This window comes from Schistocerca serialis, chromosome 4 (assembly GCF_023864345.2).
Source record: "Schistocerca serialis cubense isolate TAMUIC-IGC-003099 chromosome 4, iqSchSeri2.2, whole genome shotgun sequence".
NCBI classification, from domain to species: Eukaryota; Metazoa; Arthropoda; class Insecta; order Orthoptera; family Acrididae; genus Schistocerca; species Schistocerca serialis.
In genome coordinates, this window is record NC_064641.1 from 790,710,371 (window position 1) to 790,735,501 (window position 25,131).

General features: G+C 44.4%; 1 non-coding gene across 1 annotated transcript; it reads right to left on the reverse strand.

Annotated features, from left to right (window-relative positions):
* Positions 1-5,541: 5,541 nt before the first annotated feature.
* Trnat-ugu (transfer RNA threonine (anticodon UGU)) lies at positions 5,542-5,618 on the reverse strand. The gene has a single exon. It is a non-coding gene; the product is annotated as a tRNA-Thr (tRNA).
* Positions 5,619-25,131: the final 19,513 nt, after the last annotated feature.

Here is a 25,131-nt window from a genome sequence, read left to right on the forward strand (position 1 = left end):
GCACTATGGGACTTAACATCTGTGGTCATCAGTCCCTTAGAACTTAGAACAACTTAAACCTAACTAACCTAAGGACATCACACACATCCATGCCCGAGGCAGGATTCGAACCTGCGACCGTAGCGGACACGCGGTTCCAGACTGAAGCGCCTAGACCCGCACGGCCACACCGGCCGGCCCACTGCGATTGATGAGCTTTTGCGTAGTACTGTAGCTGCATCGAATGAAGCATGCGTGTTTGCCATTCAAAACCAATTCCATTCGATGCTCTGCAGGGTTAGAGTGAATTTTGCTGTCCCTGGTGACAGCTATGTGTAAAAATGTCGCTCCCAGTACACCCTCAGATCAACTGCAGATTTAATCATGAACTCTTCTTATTCGCGACAAGGGTCATGGGGCATCTCCTAATACCGTGTCTGGTCTCATTTTCCCGGCGCAGTGCAGCAACTCGATGTGGCATGGTTCAAGAAGTCGTTGGAAGTCCCCTGCAGAAATATTGAGCCAGGCTGCCTCAATAGGCGTGTATAATATCGAAAATGTTGCAGGTGCAGGTTGCTGTGCGCGAACTGACCTCTCGATTACGTCCCATAATTGTTTGATGGGATTTATGTCGGGTGACGTGGGTGGCCAAGTGATTTGCCCGTGATGTCCAGAATGTTCTTCAAACCAATCACAAACAATTGGCGACCGGTAACATGGTGCAGCGTTCTTTGGAAACATAGAGTCTATGAATGGCTACAAATGGTCTCCAAGTAGTCGAACATAACCATTTATAGTTAATGATCGTTGCAGTTGGACAGCCCTAACCATCATGGACCTCTACCAGCTTGCACAGTGTCTTGTTGACAACTTGGGTCATGGGGTCTGCGCCACACTCGAACCGTACCATCTGCTCTTAGCAACTGAAATCGGGACTCATCTGAGCAGGCCACGGTTTTACAGTCGTCTAGGATCCAAAAAGCAAGGTCACGAGTTCGGGAGTGGCGCTGCAGGCGATGCTGTGCTGTTAACAAACGCACTCCCGTTGTTTGTCTGCTGCCATGCCCAAATGGTCAAATGTGTGAAAACTTATGGGACTTAACTGCTAAGGTCATCAGGCCCTAAGCTTACACACTACCTAACCTAAATTATCCTAAGGACAAACACACACACCCATGCCCGAGGGAGGACTCGAACCTCCGCCATGCCCATTAACGCCAAATTTGACACTACTTTCCTAATGGATACGTTCGTCGTACGTCCAACATTGATTTCTGCGGCCATTTCATGCAGTGGTGCTTGTCTGTCAGCACCGACAACTCTACGCAAACGCCACTGCTGTTGTACGTGGTGAGAGATAATACCTGAAATTTGGTATTCTCGGCACACTCTTGACACTATGGATCTCGGAATATTGAATTTCCGAACGATTTCTGAAACAGAATGTCCCATGCGTCTAGCTCCAACTACCATTCTGCGTTCTAAGGCTGTTATTCCCGTCGTGCAGTTACAGTGACGTCGGAAAGATTTACACGTGGGTCACCTGAGTGCAAGTGACAATTCCGCCAATGTCCTGCACTTTAATACCTAATGTACGCGATACTATCGCCGTCTGTAGAGGAAAGGTGCCTATTATGCGATAGTTCCCTAATATGAGACACCCCAACTGTGCCCATGTTAGGGGTTGCGCTCTGGCGGAGAGTTTCTTAAACATGTCTACTGCGTGCCAGACGACGACACAGCGAGTAGGACGCCATAGTTGAGCCGGACACAGTACGTAGAGGTTGATACAAAATTTCTTGTGTTTGGAGTTTTTGCGACATCGATGTTAAGACAATATTTCAGCTTAAAGGTGAGTGGATATTACTGCACTCTTTTATTGGTGTTATTTGTGACGGTATTACCTATAATAATTGACAATTAGGTTCATTTTCCAACGAACGTTGTAGCAAGTGCGTGATTCTTTGTGTAAGATGGCGAAATTCCTAATATGCGATAGTATTGGGATCCAAACACGCGACAGTGTCACATATTACGATACCTATCGCATATTGGGGGGACTCGTTCTCTCACGATTTGTTATATGTAATTTACGCAATACTATCATGACATAACAATATTTTATCATTTATTGTAGTAAAATTTTGGCAAGTGAAATACTGCCTTGCAATGGAAGAGCGATTTTATGCTCTTAAATGTAAGGGCACACGAAGCGTGGCCTTCCAGTTAGCTGTCAGGAATAGGCAGAAAAATCCCTTAAATTCAGAAAAGGCTTCTGCAGGAAAGAAATGGCTCCGAGCTTTCCTTAAGAGACATCCCATTTTATAAATGAGAACTCCTAAGGGTCTTCCAGCAGCAAGAGTGAAAGCTTTAACTCCAGCAAATGTGGGGAGATTTTTTGATATTTACGAATCTGTGCTATCTAAAGTCAACCATAACCAGCATCGAGTCTTCAGTGTTGATGAAACTGAGGTGACGTCTGTGCAGCACAAACACAGCAAGGTTATTGCTATGAAAGGGAAGAGACAAGTTGCTGCCTTGACTTCAGCAGAAAGGGGAAATCTCATCACAGTTGTAACGTGCATGAACGCAACTGGAACTTATGTTCCACCACTAATCCCCAAGGAAGAATATGAAGCAGGAATTGATGGACGGTGCACTTCCAGGATCAATATCAGCTTGTCATCCAAGTGGCTGGATACAAACTCACATTTTTGCTCAGTGGTTTGATCATTTTGTGAGGCATGTAAAGCCATCTTCAAATGACCCTGTCACTTTGATTCTTGATGGGCATTATTACCACACAAAGAATCTTGATGTGTTAAAGCACGTGAAAACAATGTTCATATTGTATGTTTGCCACCTCACTCAACGCATAAAATGCAGCCACTTGAAGTCGGATTTATGGGGCCTTTGAAAACCTACTATGCTCAAGAGATAGAAACGTGGTTGGCAAGCAACACAGGTCGTGTTATCACCCCATTATTAATAGCCAGGTTATTTGAGGCAGCTTACAACCGAGCAGCAGCAATGGAAGCATCTGTGAATGCCTTCAGAAAAACAGGTCCCATCCCATGCAACAGTAACATCTTTACGGAACATGAATTTTCAATTCATCGCCATTCTGCCGCTCTTCAAGAAAGAGATGCCAAAAACGAAAATGAAACTACTGATGTTGATGGTCAAGCTGTCAGCCCGGCAGACATCAGACTTCTCCCACGCATCGCAACACCACCTGGAGATAGTCAAATATAACTGCAACTCCTTATGTGAAGCAATTTCAAGAATCTAAACAGAAGAAATCAGAGGCTGAAGCTAAGAAAGCAGCCAGAAAGTTATTTGGGGAGAAGAGTGGAAAATCTTCAAATCGTAGACCTAAAGCAGAAGAATCGTCTAGTGACTCGGCATCCGATGTCCATCTTGATGACAGTGGGGATTCAGATAGCAGTGATGACGATGACGAGGAGTGTCTGTTCTATACGGGGCGCTTTTCCGAAGACAAACACGGGGAGAAATGGGCACAGTGCACGAAATGTTACCGCTGCGCTCATGAAGATTGCGGTGTCATAGAAGACAATTTTGTTTGCCCCGGATGTCGTGAATATAAACCTAAGTAGTGTGAAATGAGTGAAGGATAACAGAAATGAATGAACATGTAAAAATTGTATATTCATATGTCATTATTCTGTAATAAAATAATTAAAGCAAAATATTATTACTGTCCCATATTAGCTTCAAATGGCTCTGAGCACTATGGGACTCAACTGCCGTGGTCATAAGTTCCCTAGAACTTAGAACTACTTAAACCTAACTAACCTAAGGACATTACACACATCCATGCCCGAGGCAGGATTCGAACCTGCCACCGTAGCGGTCGTGCGGTTCCCGACTGTAGCGCCTTTAACCGCTCGGCCACTCCGGCCGGCCCCATATTAGGAAACCTTGATCTCATTTCTACGAAATGCCTTGTTTGTGAAGATTTAATAAGTGCTCTAAAAGATTGTTTAATATTGGAAATACGATAATTGTATGATAAAATTAAATAATGAAAGATATTATTACCATCATAAAAAATACAGTTGCACTTACTTTTAGGTCTTTCAAATGGGTTTACAAAAGTGTGTCTCATACTAGGCACTTTTCCTCTATATACGCATATCGCTACTCCATGGCGTTTGTCACCTCATTGTACTATGTACGCACAGCTAGTAAAGTTTTGCTGCTACATGTCCTTCAAAAATGGCTCTGAGCACTATGGGACTCAACTGCTGAGGTCATTAGTCCCCTAGAACTTAGAACTAGTTAAACCTAACCAACCTAAGGACATCACACACATCCATGCCCGAGGCAGGATTCGAACCTGCGACCGTAGCGTGCTACATGTCCTTCCTCGTATTGAAATGTAAACGGCCATCATCGTACTTAGCCCCTGAGTCAGACTCCGTGATGTGCCGTCTCAGTTCACAGCTGTATTCTCGCGTTGTCACCTGTGGTCGGCAGAGCTGCAGAACCTCGCCTGCAGAAGAAGGGCCCGGAGCGGCGCGGCTTCAGCCGCCGCCGGTTGGCTCTCTCCCAAGTCCCCGGCGCCGGCTGGTTATTGTTAATGCGTGTTGTTGGGCGGCAATTACAGCCGCAGCGGGCTGCTCGGGCAACACTTGCGGCCAAAGTCAATAAGCGCGCCGGCAGCGGCAGCGGCTGCGTCCGCCAGGGCCACGGCGGCGTTTAATTGCGCCCAACTTGGCCGGCAGCTGGCATTAGCGCTGTCCCTAATGGCGGCCGCGCCGGACAACTTGGCGCAGTTTCTCCTCCCCAGCTCTGGTCTCGCCGGCACGCCACTGTCTTCTCCACGAGTCCCAGCCGAAGCGCGAGCTGTTGCCGATGGAGCTTCGCTGTTTCTCTCTATATCCCGCGATCGCTACACTTTTCTGCAGATCTCTTCCGGTTTTCCATTATTACTTTACTCTGCGACCTAGATGATGCGAGACGTCTCCTCTGGATGGAGAAAATCTTTGACCGTTTGTACATTAGGAGTGCTGTTTTTGTGGCCTTCAGCCCGAAGACTGTTTTGATGCTATTCTGTCTTTTGTATCTTCGAATAAGACCTGCAACCTACACTGCTGGTCAATAGTTTTCGATTACCCATGACAAAAAACTATATACTTTATTTCGATGTATAAACATCTCGTACAAACTAAATGGACCAACGAAGTATATACACTGAGGCAATATATGTGATGGGGTAGCGATATGCACATATGCAGATGGCGGTAGTATCTCGTATACAAGGTGTAAAAGAGCAGTGCGTTGGCGAAGCTGTCTTTTGTACTCAGGTGATTCGTGTGAAAAGGTGTCCGATGTTATTATGGCCGTACGAAGGGAACTAACAGACTTTGAAAGCGGAATGTTAGTTGGAGCTAGACGCATAGGACATTCTATTTCGAATATCGTCAGGGAATTCACTATTCCGAGATCCACAGTGTCAAGAACGAAATTAGAATTATATTAATACCTTCAATTGCTCACGGGCGTTGATATATAGCAACGGGGACAGGTGAAAGTGTGTGTCCCGACCGGGGCTCGAACCCGGGATCTCCTGCTTACACGGCAGACGCTCTATCCATCTGAGCCACCGAGGGAACAGATGACAGCGCAACTGCAGGGACTATCTCGCGCAACCTCCTGCGAGACCCACATTTTCACCTTGTATGTCCACACACTACACTCGTAGTGTCCCACCCCAACGTACTCATGACTCGTGGGAGACATTTTTACCAAGTCCCGTAAGGGTTCGGAGAATATGTGTGCATTCGCACAGAAGAAGAAAGTCATAGCCGGTATTGCCAGAACTATATACTTATATGGATATGGTGTCTGTTCTTTCGGATATGTCCGAAAGAACAGACACCATATCCATATAAGTATACAGTGTCAAGAGTTTTCCGAGATACCAAATTTCAGGCATTACCTCTCACGATGCACAACGCAGTGGGCGACGGTCTTCACTTAACTGTAGAGAGCAGCGGCGTTTGCGTAGTTCTTAGTGCCATCAGACAAGCAGCACTACATGAAATAACCGTAGAAATCAATGTGAGATGTACGACAAACGCATCCGTTGGGACGGTGCTGTGAAATTTCTCATTAATGGGCTGTAGCAGCAGACGACCGTCGGGAGTGCATTTGCTAACAGCATAATCTCACATACTGCGCCTGTCCTAGCCTCGTGATCATATCGGTCGGACCATCGACGACTGAAAAACCGTGGCCTGGTTAGATGAGTCCCGATTTCAGCTGGTAAGAGTTTGTTCGTAGGGTTCGAGTATGGCGGAGTTCCCACGAACCCATACACCCAAGTTGTCAACAATGCATTGTGCAAGCTAGTGGTGGCTCTGTAATGGCGTCAGCTGTATCGACATAGAATGGACTGGGTCCTCTGGCCCAATTGAACCGATCTTTAACTGGAAATGCTAATGTTCCGCAACGCGGAGACCATTTCCTGCCAATCGTGAACTTCGAATCCCCAAACAATGATGTAATGTTTGTGGATGAATATGCGCTATTTCACCGGGCCACAACTGTTTGCGATTGGTTTGAAGAACATTCTGGGCAGTTTGGTCGAATGCTTTGGCCACCCAAGTCGCCTGACATGAATCTCACCGAACAGTTATAGGACATAATCGAGAGATCAGTTCGTGTTCAAAATCCTGCACAGGCAACATTTCCGCCATTACGGACAGCTATGCAGGGAGCCTAGCTCAATATTTCTGCAGAGGACTTCCAATTGAGTCCATGCCACAACGACTGCTGCACTACGCCGGGCAAAAGGAGGTCCGACACGACACTGGAGGTATCCCATGACTTTTCTCATCTCATCGTATTTTGTCTCTCTATCGTGTTTTGACTTTTCTTCACTCTTGCTTCCGTTATCAACAGCGACTTCAAAACAGCCTCTCTGCTGCCTTTAACTTTCCTAAAGCCGAACTGAAAGTTACCTAACAGATCGACAGTTTTCATTCCAGTTCCTCCGTATATTCTTCTTGCCAGTAACTAAGATGGATGAGCTGTTAAGCTGATTGTGCGATAATTCTCGCAGTTGTTGGCTCTTGATATCTTCGCAACCGTGTGGATGATGTTTTTCCGAAAGTATGATGTTATGTTCAAAATGTTCAAATGTCTCTGAGCACTATGGGACTCAACTGCTGTGGTCATAAGTCCCCTAGAACTTAGAACTACTTAAACCTAACTAACCTAAGGACAACACACAACACCCAGCCATCACGAGGCAGAGAAAATCCCTGACCCCGCCGGGAATCGAACCCGGGAACCCGGGCGTGGGAAGCGAGAACGCTACCGCACGACCACGAGATGCGGGCTATGATGTTATGTGCCAGCCTCATATCTACATCTACATCTACATCCATACTCCGCAAGCCACCTGACGGTGTGTGGCGGAGGGTACCCTGAGTACCTCTATCGATTCTCCTTTCTATTCCAGTCTCGTATTGTTCGTGGAAAGAAGGATTGTCGGTATGCTTCTGTGTGGGCTCTAATCTCTCTGATTTTATCCTCATGGTCTCTTCGCGAGATATACGTAGGAGGGAGCAATATACTGCTTGACTCTTCGGTGAAGGTATGTTCTCGAAACTTTAACAAAAGCCCGTACCGAGCTACTGAGCGTCTCTCCTGCAGAGTCTTCCACTGGAGTTTATCTATCATCTACGTAACGCTTTCACGATTACTAAATGATCCTGTAATGAAGCGCGCTGCTCTCCGTTGGATCTTCTCTATCTTTTCTATCAACCCTGTCTGGTACGGATCCCACACTACTGAGCAGTATTCAAGCAGTGGGCGAACAAGCGTACTGTAACCTACTTCCTTTGTTTTCGGGTTGCATTTCCTTAGGATTCTTCCAATGAATCTCAGCCTGGCATCTGCTTTACCGACGATCAACTTTATATGATCATTCCATTTTAAATCACTCCTAATGCGTACTCCCAGATAATTTATGGAATTAACTGCTTCCAGTTGCTGACCTGCTATTTTGTATCTAAATGATAAGGGATCTATCTTTCTGTGTGTTCGCAGCACATTACACTTGTCTACATTGAGATTCAATTGCCATTCCCTGCACCATGCGTCAATTCGCTGCAGATCCTCCTGCATTTCAGTACAATTTTCCATTGTTACAACCTCTCGATACACCACAGCATCATCTGCAAAAAGCCTCAGTGAACTTCCGATGTTATCCACAAGGTCATTTATGTATATTGTGAATAGCAACGGTCCCCTGTGGCACACCTAAAATCACTCTTACTTCAGAAGACTTCTCTCCATTGAGAATGACATGCTGCGTTTTGTTATCTAGGAACTTCTCAATCCAATCACACAATTGGTCTGATAGTCCATATGCTCTTACTTTGTTCATTAAACGACTGTGGGGAACTGTATCGAACGCCTTGCGGAAGTCAAGAAACACGGTATCTACCTGTGAACCCGTGTCTATGGCCATCTGAGTCTCGTGGACGAATAGCGCGAGCTGGATTTCACACGACCGTCTTTTTCGAAACCCATGCTGATTTCTACAGAGTAGATTTCTAGTCTCCAGAAAAGTCATTATACTTGAACATAATACGTGTTCCCGAATTCTACAACTGATCGACGTTAGAGACATAGGTCTATAGTTCTGCACATCTGTTCGACGTCCCTTCTTGAAAACGGGGATGACCTGTGCCCTCATACATTCTACAAAAAACAGAAGCAGAACATCGAACTTATAAATCTCATGATTTTGACTCGAGCAACTCAGAATCTTATAAAGAGCATGCTTAAACAAAGGAGGAAAGATATCTGTTTATCACATACTGACCAGTGGTTTTAGGTGCCTTCGTCCCTCGGTTCACTACCAGGTCAACTGTAAGATGGGACAGCTAGAATGCAGACAGGGGGAGGTAGAGGGATGACGCAGGTTTTGACATTTATGCTCGTGTCGTCCTCAGTTGTATTTACTCAGCAGTCGACACTCCACATTAACTGAGCTCGAGGAGTGAGAATACCTTCGCATCTCTGAAATAGAGTTCATTCGCGAACTACACTTCCTTCATAGAATTTTTGTAAAGTGCTTGGTCTTAGATATAGGTGCACTGAGACTCTTTGGAGATTTATCCTTGAAAAATCTATTCCATCTACTGAGCAGGATAAATAAGACTAGTGAAATACCCACAGACTTCAAGAGGAATGTAATAACTCCTGTTGCAAAAAAAGGCAGGTGCTGACAGGTCTCAATATTACCCAACTATCAGATTAATGAGTTACGGTTGCAGAATGCTGACATGAATTGTCTACAGAAGAATGGGAAGGCTGGTGGAAGTAGACTTCGGAGAAAATCAATTTTCGTTTCGGAAAAATACAGCCGCACACGACGCAATATCGACAATTTTCATTATCTTGTAAGATAGATTGAAAACTGGCATTCCTTCATTTATAGCATTCATAGATTTAGGGAAAGTTTATGAACGCACTTTTTAAAATTCTGGTCGTAGCAGGAACAAAATCAAGAAGTGAAAATTACCGACGACGTGTGTTCAAAACCAGACTGCGGTTCCAAGTCAATGAGGTGAAAGGAAAGCAGTGGTTGAGAATTGAACGAGATGGCTGCCTTCTATCCCCGAAGTTATTCAATTTGTACATAGAGAAAGTCGTAAAGGAAACAAAGCGTAGTTTGGAAAAAGAGGTAAGGCTCAGAGAGAACAAATGAAAGGTTTGAGGTTTGCTGATAACATTCGGACTAAAGATCAGGCGTGCATCTGTTTAAAACACCTCTCGAATCTAGTGCCTTAACGTAGACATATTATTTGAAAGACTTCATTCTCCTGTGGCTAATGTCGAAATCAGAAAAACCTTGCAACACGAAGTGTACTTGTGTTTTTCTGAAATCAGACGGATATACAACTGCTATTTTTCTCGACATCATGCCTCTCTACTACACGGCTCAATGACAATGGAGTCATCCTGGGTAAATTATTCCTTAGGTTAAATAGGCCTCTAGTTGGATGTCCGGATGGGGACTAATCGGGAGGATGCTGTTATCAAGAGCAACCAAATTGGCGTTCTACGGGTCGGAGCGTGTAACGTCACAACTCTTAAATGTGTATGTAGCCAAACATTTTAGAAACAGGATTTGGCAAGTTGAAGGTGGATATAACAGGAATTGGTAAAGTGCATTGGTAGGAAACAGGAGTTTTCTGGTCAGGTCACTAAAGTGTTATTACCGCAAAATCAGATAGGGGTAATACAGGAGTAGGGCTAATAACGAACAGAATAGGGACGCAACTTAGGTACTACAAACAGCGTAGTGAATACCCTATCGCAGCCTATGATAGACACGAAGCCAACTTCTACCACAGTAGAATAACTTTACGTGCCCAATAATTCAGCACACGAAGAAAGGGTTAAAATAAAATGTAATTAAGTGGAACAAATTATTCATATCTTTAACAAAGAACAAAATTTAATTGTGATGGAAAACTCGAATTCGACAGTAGGAGGAGAAAGAGAAGGGAAAATAGTAGAAAACCATAGACTGGAGAAAAGGAAAGAAAAGGAACGTTGCAGAATAGAATTTTGCACAGGGCATAATTTAATAATAGCTATCAGTAGGTTTAAGTACCATGAAAGAAGGTTCTGTGTGTAGAAGAGACTTGGAGGCACCGTACGGTTTCAGACAGACGAAACCAGATTTTAAACGGCAAAACATTTCCAGAACTAGGTGTAGACTCTGTCCATGATTTATTGGTTTTAAACTACAGATTAAAACAGTAGATATTGCAGAAAGGTAGGATATTAATAATATTGGACCTGATTAATTTGTCAGAACCAAAGTTTGGTGAGAGTTTCAAAGCAAGCTTCAAGCAACGATTAACTGAAACGTTGGAAATGAATATGTTAGAATAAGCAGCCTTGGGAGATGAAATAGTTAAGATTGCAGTGGGTCATATACGCTAAAAGCCAAGGTCGCTGGATACCATACAAGAGCAGTGCCCCAGAGCAGGTATGAGGCAGCCTACATTGTTGCCACATGTGTTATGTGGTAGCGTCCAGAGGATGTTACATGACAGATGTCAGGCTCAGAAGAATCGAAACAACGTTAAGGAAACATAATCTACTCACAAATGAGGTAGCTTACAAAACACTTACTCTACCAATATTTGAGCATTGTTCATCAGTCTTGGACCATTACCAGATCACATTAACCCAAGAGGCAGACAGAATCCAATACATAGTGACACACATCTGTCAAGTGGTGGACACTACAGTAGATGTGTTCTACAGCACGGAGAGGTTTGTTGTTGAAGTGAGTACTTTCTGGGAAGAGTTTGGCAACGTATTACTTCCTTCCATATAAGTTCCAAGAAATGATTGAAATGATCACAATGAGAAAATTGGAGAAATTGGAGCTAATATGGATGTTTACCAAAAATAACATAACAAAAATAATTCAATTCACATGCCATTTGTGAATGGAACAGGGACTGGGATTAAATGACAAAGGGCAGCAAGAGTTCTAGCGAAGTGTAAGTAACGGGTTTGTTTATAAACTATCATTTTTCACTGCCCTTCATGATTTTATTTTTAAAATACAGGCCCCATAGCAATGGCAGATCCATTATACATCCTTTTAAATAGTGAATGGGTCGAATAAATGATGCAATCACATGCTGTCAAATAGGGTTATGTTACAATATAAGAGAGAGATGAGAGCTCTTAAGTATTTAACAATATTTTAACAAAGGAGTAACAGAATATCCTAGGATTCACACACACACACACACACACACGCACACACACGCACACACACACACACACACACACACATGCACACACACAATATGTATTGCAGAGATCGGTCAGAATCCTTTACAGTTCCCATGTTAGTACTATTACACTGATTCATAGATGCACCTAGGAAAAGCAGCATTCTAAGGGCCGGCCGGTGTGGTCGAGCGGTTCCAGGTGCTTCAGTCTGGAACCGCGCGACCGCTACGGTCGCCTGTTCGAATCCTCAGACGTTAAGTCCCACAGTGCCATTTGACATAAACATGAAATACAAGAGAGAGGTGACACTAAATACGTGAACTGCAATAGAGGGAAGATGAAACTTTCTAGGACCATTGTAATATATACATCACAGAGATCAATCATCTGCCAAAGACGTATGTTCTTGTTGCTGCCCCTATATGGTAGCTGTACAGGAGTTTCACCCTCTTGAAGCTTATGACCGAAGTTTGGTTGGTTGGTTTTGGGGAAGGAGACCAGACAGCGTGGTCATCGGTCTCATCGGATTAGGGAAGGATTGGGAAGGAAGTCGGCCGTGCCCTTTCAGAGGAACCATCCCGGCATTTGCCTGGAGTGATTTAGGGAAATCACGGAAAACCTAAATCAGGATGGCCGGACGCGGGATTGAACCGTCGTCCTCCCGAATGCGAGTCCAGTGTCTAACCACTGCGCCACCCCGCTCGGTGACCAAAGTTTATGGAGTTCTATACCGGAAAGCTTGCTGGAGGTTCCTGGAATGTTAATAATGTCTCATTCCTGAAAATATCTTACACAGCTAAGAGGAGAGAAAGTTAATGTACGTACACAGTCCAAATGGCTGGATTTGTAGGCTGTACCTAGACAAAAACTGAAATAATATACTACAGCTGAAAACTCTCTCTGCAACTGTGCACATAAAGATGAGATGAGGTTGATGCTGTGTGGCCACTTCTTCTAAGATATAAACTTGTATGCTAACTGCTGTGGTCTGTAGTGTGTTTAAACCAAGAGCAGACATGTTACCCATCTTTTTCATGCATATACAGACTGTAACAAAACAAGGTAGCTCACAGGGCAGTGCACCACGCCATACAGTAGTCAGCTCCAGGCCCTATCTTAGGAGGAACGTGCAACAGCTCTAAGACACGTCTTATGCGTATCTGACACATGGTGAGGTGGTAAATATGTTTATCCAGTTATTCTGCCAGCTGCTCCCTGTACTCAAATGGGAAGCCATTGCACACTGGATCTTTGAGTTGGCGAGAGGCTAGTGGCAGCCAAAGTCTCACATTTCATGCCATTTTAGACTTAGCACATCAGTTGTGATGCCTGTAGCAATGTTTTGATTGTGATGGCCACATTGGGTCATAAATAATACTGATTAAGATAAGGCTATCTTGGTAAAACCACTTGGCAACCATATTTGGTTACAAATCATAGCTACAAGGGCAATAATTCACAGTGGTAAGAGTGAAACACGTATGTATCCAGTAGCAGCGATGGCGAGGCATGACAGAATCTCTGACCAGAGAGTTATTTATCGTTGCTAGTCTGCGCTTGACCGCGCGAGAGTTCAGTTCTGTTGCGAGGCAGTTTTTGTACGTAGCGAGTCGCGAGAGCATGTGGTTCGTTCGTGCTAGTAGCGCGCACGAGACAGTCGGAGTTGTGTGTGAGGAGTCGGCGGGCGTCGACATGGGCCTCTGGTCAAGGTTCGGGACGAGGTATATTTTTTAAATAAGGTAATGAAGCAGCATTGCGCACATCTGATAATGTAATGTATATTAACTGTAATTAATTTGTTCAAGAATTGCCCCAAATAATTTTGTTTTTAAAGCTATCATTTTTTGAGAAAAGAATCATTACAATTGAAACAATATTTCCTTTGCTTTTCCTCCCAGAATCAATTTAGCAGGTTGATCTTAACGTTAATTTTGTAGGGACTTAACATTTTTGCACATTTTTATTATAATTGAGTGTTATTACTATGGGAACCTAACATTTGGGTCCAATTGCATTTTCATTCAATTCATACCATTTAATAATAATTACAGGAAGGTTACACTTAGCAGAATGAATACTCACATTTAAAAATTATCTTTCATTTTTGCGGGAAGGTTACACTTGGCTCTATTCCCATTAACATTTAAGTATTGTCATCTTTCAAAATTCTCCGGGGAGGTTACAAGAGTTCTAAATAAACACGCAAGAAATCCAGCAACCATACATTTCTTCACATCACTCATCTCATAAGAGAAAAGTGCGCAATCTTATATGGAAGGCAATTGGCTAGAGGAGTGGGGAAATGGTGAAGTAGGAGAGGGATTGGGTGGGGGTACGGAGAATAGGGATATCTTGTAACAATGCACGCTATCTTTGTAACTTCTCAGCCCCATAACTCACGGGATATTCAATTTAATTGCCAAAAGGAGAAAATTTAAAAATATAGCAAATGAAGTAGATAAAAGGGGATACATCGGTCAGACAAAGAAAACGGAGAGAGCGGAAAACCATTCATAATTTATACTGAAACCAGACGCTGTTCTAAAAATCTAAGAGCATCAAAGGGAAGCAGCAGTTGTGAAGGGAGTGAAACAGGGTTGTAACATGTCTACGGACGTATGCAGTGAAGGACACCATGGAGAGTTCTGGTAAAGTTATTATTGTTATGAGAGAAGGAATAAAAGCATTGAAGTTTTCCAATCAAATTGTAATGGCGGAGGAATGGCAGCTGGATGGAGTTTATAGTATCTTGAAAATAGGATATGAAACGAACATCAACAAAAATAAAAAAAAGGTAATGGAATGTAGTCGAACGAAATCCGGCGATGCTGAGGGAATCAGAATAGGGAAAGAGACACTAAAGGAGTAGATGACTTTTGCTATCTCGACAGCAAAATAAACAATGATAGACCAAGTGAAGATAATAGAAAATGCTGACCGGAAAAAATATTTAAAAAGAGAAATTTGGATATATGGTAACATCGAATACAAATTTAAGTGTTAGGAATTAATGAAAGTATTTTCCGGCAGTGTAACAGTACGCAGATGAGAAAGAAAATGGTTCTAATGGCTCTGAGCACTAGACCCCTAGGACTCAGAACTACTTAAACCTAACTAACCTAAGGACATCACACACATCCATGCCCGAGGCTGGATTCGAACCTGCGACCGTAGGTGTCGCGCGGTTACAGACTGTAGCGCCTAGAACCGCGCGGCCACTCCGGCCGGCGCAGATGAGAAACATGAACGATTAACACTTCAGACAAGAAGAGAAATGTTGTACTACAGAAGAACGTTGAAGAAATTTATGGCAAAATTTGACAAAAAGAAAGGATTAGTTGATAGGACACATTGTGAGGCATAATGGAATCGTCAATTTGATTCAAAGGGATGTGGATAGTAGTAGTAATGCATAAGTGAAGAGGCTTGCACAGGATAGGTGCATCAAGACCCATCCTCGGATTGAAGAACACAGCAACAGCTGACATCAGCTAACTGTGGTCCAAAACCAAATATTTTATGCATATATTATCACTGCAACGTATTCTTTTGGAACTCCTGCAACTAGGGTCTCTAATGTCTTATTAAAATATTTGCAGTTGCTGCACTCAATTGTTGTTGTCTTGCAAGGGGAATTCAATGAGTAATGCAACACTTTTTTCTTCGTCAATTTTGTTTCACAAAATTCGTCATTCGTTGTGCGACATCGTGGAATAATCTCGCTTCAGTTTCGAGCAGTTCAGATAGGTGGCGACGCTATATGTAGACTTCAAAATGGCGTCTGTAACGGAGGTGAGTTCCAAGCAGAGATCTGTCACTGACTATTTTGGCGGAAAACCAGAGCATCGCAGGGATTCGCAGTCACTTGCAGAATGTCCAGACACCTGGCAGTAAATGAAACCACGGAGAGTCGATGGACGAGGTGTCTGTCATTATTGCCTAAATCTATTCGATCTCCCTCGTGCCGGCCAGGCGCATACAGCTGTGACTCCTCCAATATTGAAAAGTCGGAGACTTCCACTGGTCACCACAAAAATGGAAACGAATTTCTCCTTCTCTTTGAAAACTCGAGGCCTCACTCAAGCCTGAGCAGCCCGGAGGAGTTCACAAAACGTACGAGGTGCATTCAAGTTCTAAGGCCTCCGATTTTTTTTCTCCGGACTGGAAAGAGATAGAAACATGCGCATTATTTTAAAATGAGGCCACGTTCATTGTCAATGCGTCCCAGAGGTGGCAGCACCATACGGCAGATGGAATTTTACCGCCAGCGGCGAGAATGAGAACTGTTTTAAATACTTAAAATGGCGACGTTTTCCTTACTTGAACAGTGTGCAATCATTCGTTTTCTGAATTTGCGTGGTGTGAAACCAATTGAAATTCATCGACAGTTGAAGGAGACATGTGGTGATGGAGTTATGGATGTGTCGAAACTGCGTTCGTGGGTGCGACAGTTTAATGAAGGCAGAACATCGTGTGACAACAAACCGAAACAACCTCGGGCTCGCACAAGCCGGTCTGACGACATGATCGAGAAAGTAGAGAGATTTGTTTTGGGGGAACGCCGAATGACTGTTGAACAGATCGTCTCCAGAGTTGGCATTTCTGTGGGTTCTGTGCACACAATCCTGCATGACGACCTGAAAATGCGAAAAGTGTCATCCAGGTGGGTGCCACGAATGCTGACGGACGACCACATGGCTGCCCGTGTGGCATGTTGCCAAGCAATGTAGACGCGCAACGACAGCATGAATGGGACTTTCTTTTCGTCGGTTGTGACAATGGATGAGACGTGGATGCCATTTTTCAATCCAGAAACAAAGCGCCAGTCAGCTCAATGGAAGCACACAGATTCACCGCCACCAAAAAAATTTCGGGTAACCGCCAGTGCTGAAAAAGTGATGGTGTCCGTGTTCTGGGACAGCGAGGGCGTAATCCTTACCCATTGCGTTCCAAAGGGCACTGCGGTAACAGGTGCATCCTACGAAAATATTTTGAAGAACAAATTCCTTCCTGTACTGCAACAAAAACGTCTGGGAAGGGCTGTGCATGTGCTGTTTCACCAAGACAACGCACCCGCACATCGAGCTAACGTTACGCAACAGTTTCTTCGTGATAACAACTTTGAAATGATTCCTCATGCTCCCTACTCACCTGACCTGGCTCCTAGTGACTTTTGGCTTTTTCCAACAATGAAAGACACTCTCCGTGGCCGCACATTCACCAGCCATGATGCTATTGCCTCAGCGATTTTCCAGTGGTCAAAACAGACTCCTAAAGAAGCCTTCGCCGCTGCAATAGAATCATGGCGTCAGCGTTGTGAAAAATGTGTACGTCTGCAGGGCGATTACGTCGAGAAGTAACGCCAGTTTCATCGATTTCGGGTGAGTAGTTAATTAGAAAAAAAATCGGAGGCCTTAGAACTTGAATGCACCTCGTACTGTCGTTCCTGATCGACCATAAAGCATAGATTTCGCATATTCTGATTTTCATCTGTTTCACAGAATAATGAATGCACCTCCGTGAGAAGCAGTATGTGGGTGATGGGGAGGTTACTGGTGTAACAAGACGTTGGCTCAGACGTCGACCACTAGAGTGGTACCATGTGGGCACCCAAGAAAGATGGCGCGTAAGACCGACGCATTGAACGGAGATTATGTTGGCAAATAGGGTTTTCTAGCCAAAAGAGTGGGGAATAATATGGTGTATTGGAATCCTAAATAAAACCAACCTGCATTCAGAAAAGGATGTGTTACATTACTTATTTAAAGCCCATTGCATAATCGATAAATTAAATGAACGTAAGTTAGCTTCCCAATCTGTGACCATCGTTACTATTTCCATCAAGGCTAACACGAAGCATATATTCAGAGAGATGGCCAATTTTTGCTGTTCCCTCCAGCTTCTCGTCCTCCTCCTCCCCCTCCCCCCATCCCACCCCCACCCACCGGATCATCTTATGTTCTGACCTTATGCCAACTGCTTGTCACTATTTTCTCCTGGTCCGGATTCACTGCAAAACACTGGTGGCAACAGGCGACTACTGAATAAGTCATTCCTCTCAATTCTTCCTGTGGCACTGTTACCTTTAACGTAGACAAGATTTTCTCTTACAAAAGAAGATGTAATAGACAGTCATTGATAGTAATAGACAGTCATTTGTCATCCGATTTGGACAATTTAATACTGATTTTTAGTTTGTGTTACCATAAGCCGAATGAAGGCAAAAACGGTGATCTTGTTCTTCCTGAAATGATTCTCGGTACTCCTGCACACAGTAGGTTATTCCGCGGCATCAGCTTGCTTGTTGCTACATATCCATCCCCTTCATTTGCAGGTCGGTCAGCTATGAAGTATTAGTTAATCTTTAACCATAACTAGGTAGTGACGTTGCCCAGTGGTTCCTGGGATAGTTTGGTTCCTTTCCTAAATTTAGAACAGCACTCATGCTCGGCTTCCTCCCTGTTTTCAGAGTTCGCTGGTGCCGCTGGTACTCATCAGATCGAATAACCTTTTGAATGGCTCAAGTTTGCAATTTCTCCACAAAAGTGTTGTGGCCTATACACTCACATAAATCATTTCTCGTATGGTGTCCGCACCGAAAGTATCTCCTTGAGTGTGACCAAATATCGATCCCCGATATGATACTCGCATATTTGTCACATTGTATCACCAGAACTATCTGCACCGAGCGAGGTGGCGCAGTGGTTAGCACACTGGGCTTGCATTCGGGAGGACGACGGTTCAATCCCGCGTGCGGCCATCCTGATTTAGATTTTCCGTGATTTCCCTGAAACGCTCCAGGCAAATGCCGGGATGGCTCCTTTGAAAGGGCACAGCCGACTTCCTTCCGCGTCCTTCCCTAATCCGATCAGACCGATGACCTGACTGCTTCGTTCAAAATGGTTCAAATGGCTCTAAGCACGATGTGACTTAACATACGAGGTCATCAGTCCCCGAGAACTTAGAACTAGTTAAACCTAACTAACCGAAGGGCGTCACACACATCCATGCCAGAGGCAGGATTCGAACCTGCGACGGTAGCAGCAGCGCGGTTCCGGGCTGAAGCACCTAGAACCACTCGGTCACACCGGCCGGCCACTGTTTGGTCTCTTCCCCCAACCCAGAACTATCTGCACCCCATTGACCTTTATCTCATTTACAGCAGGTCCTGAGCATCTGGCGTGCGTTTCACTGTCGTCACGCAACGGGCAGTGAAGAAAATGTCTCCTGAACAGAGTGAAAGAAGAGGACGACAAGGCACATCGCCCAAGATGGCTCAGGAGGCTTCAGTACTAACTCAAAATTGTCTCCGGTTTAATATTTCTTTTACGAGATGTTATTAATCGGACTTTAAATAATTATAGTAGTGCGATAGGAATAATGTACATACAGCAGAAAATTTTTTTGTCAAAGAAACAACACACACTGTCAGCAAAAAAATAGTGGACTCTTTCGGGGGTTTCCAATTCATTCAAGATTTTGGATTGAAATTATTACATTTACAGATCAATAGCACAAACAGTTCTGAGTTATCAGGTTTCGACACACGCTGAAACATTCACGGGTGGCAGTGCAGGCTCTGAATCTAGCATCTATTTGGTAGTACAGACGGCGAAAAATGTCTGGGATATGTTATGTCACGCCTGCTCGACCTGATCACGTAATTCGGTAAGATTTGTTGGCTGACGAGTCGCACACGTCATATCTTGCCCCCCACATCTCACACGTGCTCGATTAGAGACAAGTTCGGAGATCGCGTTGGCTAGGGAAGTTGCTGCGCATCTTGTAGAGCACGTTGAGTTTCACGAGAAGTGTGTGGGCGAGCATTATCCTATTGGAACAACACATCACCTTCATGTGGCAAGAAGGGCAAAATAATGGGTCTAACAACATTATGCACAAATCGAGCGCTGTTTATTGTCCCCTCCAGAAATACCAAATCTGAACGAGAGCTGTAGCTTATCGCTGCCCAGACCACAAGTCCTGAATATGGCTAACGTGTCTTGGACGAATGCACTCCGCGAGACAGCGCTCAATAGGTCTTCGTAGTACGCGATAACGACCATCACTTGCGTGTAGGCAGAGTCTGCTTTCATTCCTGGAGACCACGGCTCGCTATTCCATCTTTCACGTGACTCTCTGACGGCACGAATCCAGCCGTATACATCGATGCCGTGGCATGAGTGGAAGACTGTCTAGAGGTGTGAGTGCCCGTAGTTCCACTGCTTATAAACGGTTCGCAACGGTTCGCGGTGACACGTCTGGTATCACAACTTCTCTTATCTATGTTGTGGTTGCTGCACGATCTGCCACTGCTATCTTTACAATACGACGAGACTGGCTGGCGTGTATGCTGAAGGAACGTCCAGAGCCTCGTCTACGCGTTCACCTGTCCACTGACACCAACACTGTTGCACAACTGACGCAACACGTCCTACTTGCGTGGCATTTCGACGAAGAGCCTACGGAATATCAGACCAGCTGTGTGGCTGGATTGAAGAGTTTTTAGCAAACAGAACACAGCATGTTGTTATCAATGGAGAGATGTCTACAGACGTTAAAGTAACCTCTGGCGTGCCACAGGGGAGTGTTATGGGACCATTACTTTTCACAATATATATAAATGACTTAGTAGATAGTGTCGGAAGTTCCATGCGGCTTTTCGCGGATGATCCTGTAGTATACAGAGAAGTTGCTGCATTAGAAAATTGTAGCGAAATACAGGAAGATCTGCAGCGGATAGGCACTTGGTGCAGGGAGTGGCAACTGACCCTTAACATAGACAAATGTAATGTATTGCGAATACATAGAAAGAAGGATCCTTTATTGTATGATTATATGATAGCGGAACAAACACTGGTAGCAGTTACTTCTGTAAAATATCTGGGAGTATGCGTACGGAACGATTTGAAGTGGAATGATCATATAAAACTAATTGTTGGTAATGCGGGTACCAGGTTGAGATTCATTGGGAGAGTGCTTAGAAAATGTAGTCCATCAACAAAGGAGGTGGCTTACAAAACACTCGTTCGACCTATACTTGAGTATTGCTCATCAGTGTGGGATCCGTACCAGGTCGGGTTGACGGAGGAGATAGAGAAGATCCAAAGAAGAGCGGCGCGTTTCGTCACTGGGTTATTTGGTAACCGTGATAGCGTTACGGAGATGTTTAATAAACTCAAGTGGCAGACTCTGCAAGAGAGGCGCTCTGCATCGCGGTGTAGCTTGCTCGCCAGGTTTCGAGAGGGTGCGTTTCTGGATGAGGTATCGAATATATTGCTTCCCCCTACTTATACTTCCCGAGGAGATCACGAATGTAAAATTAGAGAGATTAGAGCGCGCACGGAGGCTTTCAGACAGTCGTTCTTCCCGCGAACCATACGCGACTGGAACAGGAAAGGGAGGTAATGACAGTGGCACGTAAAGTGCCCTCCGCCACACACCGTTGGGTGGCTTGCGGAGTATCAATGTAGATGTAGATGTAGAAGGCACCACAGCTCACTCAGAAGGCCAAAGTTTGACTCCCATCTGGCTGTGAGCATTCGCTCTTAAAGGATGGGCACAGACAGCACTCTGGTAACTATGGCACTACGCTATCTGTTGGCCGACGATGTTGAAACCATCATCAGTACATCTGCTATCCCTTAGGTGGCATATGCCGTCGTCGGATCAAAATCGACGTCAACTTTCCAACTGTGGTAATTTTTTCCGGCACCATATACAGGGTGGCGCACGAAATGTGTTACTAATTGTTTCTTTCACAATTTACGACGCACGTTAGATATCCCTCTGGGATCTCTACAGAACCACCAGCAGAGCTTGGAAAAACAAATGAGTTACGAAATGACGTGTAATTCACGATGCTGCCGCTAGGAGACTAGTAAGCAACAATGGCTGATAAAGGAAGACTGACGACACAGCACGATCGCCAATTGTGTTACTTTTTCATGAAACAAAAAGCCTTGTTGTGGCTCAGAGGCGTTTTCGACAACAGTTTAACACACGATGGGTCCCTTGCAAGAAGATCATTCCCACAAGTGCTTCATGAACGACAAATTTGTACAGAAAGGAACAGTATTGGAAGCGAAGCGACCTTGGCCTAAGCCTGTTTGTTCCCCGGAGAATATTGAAGCGGTACGAGTTGCTGTACAGAGAAGTCCCGGGAAATCGTGCAGCAGTGCAACTGGGAATATCCAGACGCTCCATTCAACGCATTCTTAAAAGTGACCTCCATATGTACCCACACAAGATGACCTGTGCACAGAAGCTCACTGAAGAAGACAAGCACTGTTTGCTCAGTGGGCGGAGTATAGGGAAGAAACTCTCAACAACGTTTGGTTTTCAGACGAGGCGCATTTTCATTTAGACAGTGTGGTTAACAAACAAAATGTACGCTTTTGGCCGCACGGCATTAGCCGAGCGGTCAAAGGCGCTGCAGTCATGGACTGTGCGGCTGGTCCCGGCGGAGGTTCGAGTCCTCCCTCGGACATGGGTGTGTGTGTTTGTCCTTAGGATAATTTAGGTTAAGTAGTGTGTAAGCTTAGGGACTGATGACCTTAGCAGTTAAGTCCCATAAGATTTCACACCACTTGAACATTTGTACGCTTTTGGGCCACTGAAAACCCACAAGTGCTCCAGGAACGACAACATTATGCTCCGAGGATTACAGCGTGGGCAGCAATTTCCAGTCACGGACTTATTGGACCCTTTTTCTTTGAAGAAACTGTGAACAGCGAGCGTTATTTGAGCATGCTTCGCAATAGCTTCATTCCACAGCTTCTTGCTACTGCCTTGCCCTTCAACACGCAGTGGTTCATGCAAGATGGAGCAAGGCCACATACTGCAAACACTGTGTTGGAGTTTCTACGAGAGCATTTCGACATGCGGATCATTTCACTCAGGTTTTCAGGTCGCTTCAATGACGGACAGCATTGGCCCCCCAATAGTCCAGACCTCAATCCATGCGACTTTTTTCTTTGGGGGTACCTAAAGGAAAAAAATTTTCCCGAAATGTCCACGTGATTTAATGGAGCTCAGAGGACTTATTCTTCAAGCTTGCAGTGAAATTACGGAAGACAAGTGCAGTAGGGTAATCACTAACTTCAGTGTTCGTTTGAAGGAAGTTAGGAAACGAAATGGTGGACATAATGAGCATGTGCTGAGTTAGAACAAATCTCCATGGACGGCTCTTCATTGTAGTATATGTTCCTTTCAGATTGTATTGACAATAAAGTTTATATTGAAAAACAAAATGGTAGCACATTTCGAGCGCCACCCTGTATATTCATGTGACTACTTAGATGACCTCTATTGTCGACGAATCTGTGAAGCACTCTGCTCCATTGAGAACAACAATTTGTGTAAAACATCAAACAATATTAAGATTCAGTTTGCAGCCGAAAAAAATGAAGAGGATTACAAAAGAGTCAAAATAAAAAATAAGTGAACAACTAAGACAGTTCACAGACTTAAGTTGACAGTAATGTTTCTGTAATAACTACGGGAATTTATAGATTCTGTCTCTTCATGCGGATTCAGTTCTTTAGCACGTATAGTGTTTTTTGACATGGAGCAACGGGTAAGAGCGCACACCCTAACAACTTTGCAGTGCTGTGTAATCATTACTTCGAACTCTCCAATTTGCTCCGCGGTATGCCACTGTTTAAGTGAAACACTTTCAGCTCGCGAGGTGCACAGCCCTAACACGGGCAGCCACCCGTGACCGTAAATGGCCCAAATGACTAGCAGAACAAATTCCGCATTGCAGACTGTCCTCGAAGCCTAAAATACGTCCACGTGATAGCTCACCTTATTCGTGGAATTGCACCGTTGTAGCGTTCATTACGCTTCCTTATCTCGAAATTCCATGCCTGAGAAGTAGCCATCTGTTTTTTACCTTGTTTGAAGTCATGTAAATACGATTTCGGCGTAATTCGGGATTGGTGCTTATCGCCAAATCTATTTGTTACGAGGCGTAATTTCCGAGCCGGGCAGCAACAAGAAACTGTAATCAACACGGTGGATAATCACAAGGCAGTTTTTTCCGAGCCGCAGAGTTATTGTTGGCTCACGTCGTTGTCATTAAAACTGCGGAACCGAGCTGTCGTGACGCCGCAGGCAGCGACGCCCGTGGCCGACGGGTGAACTACCAGCCAGGGCTGTACAGAATATACACGCGTAGAGCTGCAGACAACACTTCGTTTGTAGCTCTACTGATAAATACGTTTCATTCGGAGACTTAAACAGAGGCTAACGAACAGTTTAACAGCTATGCGCGTTCCTTCTGAATTGAATACGAATGTTAGTTCCTTCTAGGGGGAATATCACAGATATCAAGGAGCCACATTCTTAGTCTTTGTATCTTGGTCTGCTTGTGATTACGCAACAGCGGACACTGACGCTTTAATTACTGATTTTTGGAAGATGTTCAGGTACTATGAATCTGGTAACTGTAAAGGATTCAAACTGTATAGCACAGGAAATATCAAGCTCCATATGGAGTATGAAAACGTTACCATGTATAGTGGACACTATGCGGTAGCATATTGTACATAATATATTTACCTTTCTTTTATTAAAATTCTTCAAATGGGTTTGAGCGCTATGGGACTTAACATCTGAAGTCATCAGTCCCTTAGAACTTAGAACTATTTAAACCTAACTAACCTACGAACATCATACACATCCATGCTCGAGGCAGGATTCGAACCTGCGACCGTTCCAGACTGAAGCGCCTAGAACCGTTCGGCCACCGTGGCCGGCATCTTTCTGTTATTCCCAGCTCATCTTGTGAGAGAAATTTTACAGTTTGAAGACAGACGCTTCAGACACATGAATTCTCCGTGATATCGATCCTCCTCTAAGGATGAGATACGAGGCACCAGATCGATCGAAAGAAAATTGTTCTTGTGCTGAAAATGACTATTCGTATGCTGCTTCGCGTTGGATATTCCCGTAAGTTGATTCCCGACCACAGGATTAGCAAAAATTGCAGTTACTACAAACTAGCTGACAACCCTCCGTGTTTTTGTTCGCAGTTTACCGCTCTCCAACCTCACACATCCTCTTTCTCACAACCTCTTGAACCTCCCTTGATAATCGCCGTTGGTTGTATGTACGTCTCGATGAAACGAAAGCTGTTTCAGAGCTTAAAGGTTTGAGAAAAAGTAATAATATCGCGCCACTGATTGTGTCGTGGGAAGTTCCATCGACACCTATAACGATTCAGTTGGCTCCTATCTACCTACGGCGACTATGGGTCCTTAGGTGGCTCATCCATATTTTCATTGGCTGACCAGGAAGACAGCATAAGACCACAAAATTATTACTGCATGGAGCTACGTC